This window comes from Alexandromys fortis, unplaced genomic scaffold (assembly GCF_014885135.2).
Source record: "Alexandromys fortis isolate MF-2015 unplaced genomic scaffold, M_Fortis_MF-2015_v1.1 scaffold_242, whole genome shotgun sequence".
Taxonomy (NCBI): domain Eukaryota; kingdom Metazoa; phylum Chordata; class Mammalia; order Rodentia; family Cricetidae; genus Alexandromys; species Alexandromys fortis.
Window position 1 is genome coordinate 1,571,818 of NW_026068123.1, and position 5,358 is coordinate 1,577,175.

The window sequence follows — 5,358 nt, forward strand, 5'->3', positions numbered from 1 at the left end:
TGACCTTCCTCCATCAGCTCCAGGGTATAACATATGGTATATATAAAGTTTAATCCTAGTTTAATCTCCAGACAACAGATTTATTAGTTAATATTCTGGAAGTTCACTTTTTGTGTGGAACAACCTGGAAGGCACAATGATGTAGTGGGAATGGTGGAGTCACAAGTGTCCAAAATAAATGAGAACTACCCAAATAGGGCTAGGGATGTAACTGGTAAAGTGCTTGCTTAGGATGCCCAAAGCTCTGGTTTCATTCGCCAGCACTGAATGCTACATGCTTGTAATCACAATACTCAAGAGGTGAATATAGGTGGATCAAGAGGAGTTCAAGGCCATCCTCTGAATTTGAGTCTAGCTTGGGCTGCTTCAAACAGCAACAAAAATCTGAAGGTCCTATCTCTGTCAGCATAATTCAAGATGTGCCATAATTTTCATATACTCTGCACTCATTTTCTCTTGGTTATTAACTGCCATGTTTATTAAAGGCTGAAGAATAGTATGTAGAAGACATTGACTGCAACTTTCTTACCTTCATCCCCTCCACTCTGAGATCACAGTGAATGTAAAGAATTTAGCAGAATGACTTTTCCATATTACATACAAGTTTCTCCACTGCAAGAGCTTATGCAATGAGCAAGCCCCCAGGAAGTAGGGATTCTACTATTGTGACGTTATATGGCTCCAGGGTGAGCTCACACATTAGTGCACTTTGATGACATTCCAGTGGCTCTCATGTTTCTTAAATTCATGGGCATCTTGAGAACAAGAGAGCTTTCATGTTTTCAAGTAAGTTGGTTTGAAGGCTAACCCACATTTCTTACATTAATAAGACTTCTCACCATTGGAAATTCTATTATGATGATTAAGATGCGGAGAATTCTTTTTTTTAAAGATTTATTTATTTATTTATCTGTTATAATACACACTGTTCTGCCTGCATTCCAGAAGAGGGCACTGGGTCTTATTACAGATGGTTGTGAGCTACCATGTGGTTGCTGGGAATTGAACTCAGGTCCTCTAGGAAGAGCAGCCAATGCTCTTAACCTCTGAGCCATCTCTCCAGCCTGATGTGGAGAATTCTTGAAGGGCTTTTGACATTCTTCCCATTCAAAGAGTTTCTGGTCAGACTTAGTTATTAGATGTTCAGTTAGTCAATAAAACTTACTGTAGTTTTTCCCACATTCTTGATACTTCGAGGAAACCACTTTATTGTGAATTTGTGCATGGTGACAGAGGTTTGAGGATGTTGTGAAGACGTTTCCATGTTCCTTACATTTGTAGGGCTTCTTACCTGTATGAGTCCTTACATGTTCATCTAGGTTAGAGGAAACAGTGAAGTCTTTTCTACAGTATTTACATTTACCAGTATTTACATTAACCCAGTGTGAATTCAAATGTGCTTAAGGAAAGAGGAATTTCCAAAGAGTTTTCCACATACTTTACATTCAAAGGACTTTTCTCCAGTGAGTTTTTACATGTTCCGTCAGCAGGTACCAGATTTTGTATGCTTACCCACACTCTTTACATTCATAGGATCTCTCTCCAGTGTGTGTTCTTAAATGTTCAGTGAGACTTGAAGAAACAGTAAAGTCTTTCCCACAATACTTACATTTATAAGGTTTGATTCCAGTGTGAAGGCGAATGTGCTTATTATGGCAAGCAGAACTTCTAAAAGACTTTCCACATACCTTGCAATCAAAGGGTTTTCCACCATATGAGTTTTTAAGTGTTCATTCAATAGATAACATCTTTTGTAGGATTTTCCACATTCCCTACATTTATAAGGTTTCTCTGCACTGTGAGTTCTTACATGTTTACATAGGTAGGAGGAAGTGTGGAAGGCTTTCCCACACTTATCACATTTATAAGGTTTCTTTCCAGTATGTGTTCTTAGATACTTATGAAAGTAGGAAGATGAGTGGAAGGCTTTCCCACATTCCTTACATTGATAGGGTTTCTCTCCAGTATGAATTAAGTGGTCAATCAGCTTTGAAGAAATAGTGAAGGATCTCCCACATAACTTACAGACATAGGGCTTTTCTGTTCAGCATGTGTTTGTACATGTGCAGAAAGTAAAAAAAGTACATGTGCTTGGTAAAAGCTTTTCCACATTCCTTACACTTAAATGGTTTTTCTCCAGTATGAATTCTGAAATGTTTAGTTAGACTTGAAGTAGTAAAGGATTTCTTGCATATTTTATATTCATAAAATTTTTCCCCAGTGTGGGTCCGCATGTGACTATTAAGATTTGAAGAATACCCAAAGACTTTCCCACAAACCTTACATTCATAGGGCTTCTCTCCAGTGTGGGTTCGCATGTGACTATTAAGATTGGAAGAATGCCCAAAGACTTTCCTACAAGTCTTACACTCATAGGCTTTTATGGTATACTTTTGAATAGGCAGAGCTCCACTTGTGGGACATGAAAAATCTGCAAACTGAATCAATTCACATAATTTTTCCCCATTATAGATTCTCATATGTGCCTTAAAATATGACTGACTAAGAGAGGTATTGCATGCAACAGGTGTGTCCTGCAAGTCTGTTCCCTGGTGAGTGACATTTGGGGTCAGACTAAAGTTTCCTGCATTCTGATTCAACACAGAAATTTCCTGTCTCCTAGATGTTTCCTCATGCAGAGTGGGAACAAGCTTTTCATACTGATTAGAGTCACAGGTGTGCTTTGAATTTTCGGTTTGCATATGCCCTTTAAAATATGAATGTTCTCTTAAGATATCTTTATGTTGCATATAATCACAGAGTTCCAAAGCACTATGTCTTCCTGCCTGTTGATGAAAAAATAAATATAATTAATGGGTTGTTCAAAATTAAGGGTTTCAATCCCTATGAAGACAGAAACATTATTAGATACTTAAAATTCTTATTACATGTATATAATTTCTGCTGCTTTTTTACCCAAGTTGAATGAAGGGACCCTAATGAAAGAACCACTTATAATCTGTTCTAACTTTGAAATGACTCATGTATGTCTTCATAAAATTCTTTTAAGACTCTTAAAGCAGAGTTACATATATGAGGATGCATATTTGTGGAAATTCTGAAGCCAAACCTTTTAAGCACAGATTGGGTACCCCAAATTCACCATATTCAGAGTATGTACCAAAGAGAGTTCTCTTACAAAGGAGAATTCTATTCCTCTTAAATGTTTCTCATTTGCATTAATTTTCTACAGATTATATCCCAATTCTTTCATAGTCATACAAGAAATTTCCATAAATTAATTTTGGAGGTCCCCAACAATGTTGCGTCTTCTCTGTATGAAAAAAAAATGATTAAAGTACATCATTCAGAGCTAGCATGGCAGGGTACTTATAACCCAGCACCAAGAAGATGGAGACAGGAGCATCAGGAGCTGCTACCCTTAGCAGCATAGCAAATCTGAGGATAGGGGCTACATGAGACCCAATCTTTTTTTAATGTATTACTAGAGGATGATTATGATTTTTACCATTTTCATGACATTCTTAAAGTTGCTTATGTGATTTGTAATCAAACTGAAAGAACAATAGTGCTAGAATCAGCTTAAATGTTTAAAAAGTGTTAAGCATGTTACAAAATTGTTTTAAAGAGCCAGGAAGAACTTAGCAGGCAAAGTTCTTGCCATGCAAGCCTGACAATGGACAACTGATCCCCCAAACTAGATACAGTAGCACACATCTGTAATCTCAGCACTACCACTTTGAGATGGAAGGCAGAAACAGGAGAATTGGACAGGAGTTTATGTAGTAGCAGACACAAGAGAGATGATGTCTCAACATGGTTGAAAGAGAGAACCAAGTCTACAAGAGAGCCATGGCATAAACTTCCCTGGTACATGTATGCCAGTGTGCACATGAGTATATGCATACACGCGTGTGTGCACACATGCACATACACACACGACACATAAATAGAACACAGATAAACTGCTTTAAAAATTCAGTGTCTATGGGCTGGAGAGATGGCTCAGAGGTTAAGAGCATTGCCTGCTCTTCCAAAGGTCCTGAGTTCAATTCCCAGCAACCACATGGTGGCTCACAACCATCTAAAATGAGATCTGGTGCCCTCTTCTGGCCTTCAGGCATACACACAGAAAGAATATTGTATACATAATAAATAAATAAATAAAATATTAAAAAAATATTCAGTGACTAGCCCTACACCTTGCCTGGGCAGCATAGTAGAGCTGACCCTGTTTCAGGGGCGTGGGTGAGCCAGCCCTGATCATGTGAGAATAGCAGAGCTGATCCTGCTTCTCCTTGTCTGCCATGTGGTGGCCTGGGTGACAGAAAGATGCCCTTCCGTTCCCTTCACCACCTGCGGCAGGTGGGAGAGCTGGCCCAGCCCGTCACCCACTGCAGCACCCAGGTTGAGTGGGCCCTGTACTTCACCTGGGCAACACAGCAGAGCTGGCCCTGGTGGTGTAGGTGCAGGTGAGCAGGTCCCCAAGGGAATGAGAGCAGGAGAACTAGCCCCACTCCTTGCTACCTGCTGCACTGGGTAAGCTAGCCCTGGTGGTGAGGATGAGGGAGAGCTGGAGGACCGACAAGCCCAGCCCAGCCCAGCACCACCCAGGCCCAGAACTAGGGCTATGAGTTGGTTTACCCCAATATCTACCTATCTATGAACTGCTGGAGCATGTGAAGGGGCTAGTTCTACAGATCCAAAGCTGCAGGGCAACATCTCCATGACAGAGGGCAACAACAGAGTATCCGAGAGCAGTCCCAGCTAGGGACTGTATTTATGTATCTATAGTGTAGCAGAAGCCGGAGGCCTCGAGCCAGACCAGGGACTCATTGCAATGTACACTTGCAAGTAAAGATGTATGGACCAAAGGGTATATACTGTGTGACTCACTGAGCCATACTACAGCTTCCACAATATTTTTTTTTGTTGAAATTTTATTTTATCTTGGTGGGGGGAGGGGTTTGCCGGGGCAAAGGGCCACTATGAAGGGATAAGGAGGTTAATAGGATTGAGATACATGATGTGAAATTCACAAAGAATCAATAAAAAGTTAATTCAATGTCTAGTTACACAGGTAGGATGTGCACTTGTGGGAACCTTGAAGGATTTGGTTTCATGATGGATTACACTGTTACAGTGAGTGTTTCTGGTTTAAAATGCTGCTCCCCTACCTCCATCACCCTGAGTGAATGCCACTAATTTCCTCTCAATTCCACAGTGGAATTTCTAGTCTTTCAGAGTATGGGAACTGCCGGCGGTGGCACACGCCTTTAATCCCAGCACTCGGGAGGCAGAGGCAGTCGGATCTCTGAGTTCGAGACCAGCCTGGTCTACAAGAGCTAGTTCCAGGACAGGCTCCAAAACCACAGAGAAATCCTGTCTCGAAAAATA

General features: G+C 40.6%; 1 pseudogene; it reads right to left on the reverse strand.

Moving 5' to 3' along the window:
* Positions 1 to 877: 877 nt before the first annotated feature.
* LOC126490538 (zinc finger protein 26-like) lies at positions 878 to 2,044 on the reverse strand (annotated as a pseudogene).
* Positions 2,045 to 5,358: the final 3,314 nt, after the last annotated feature.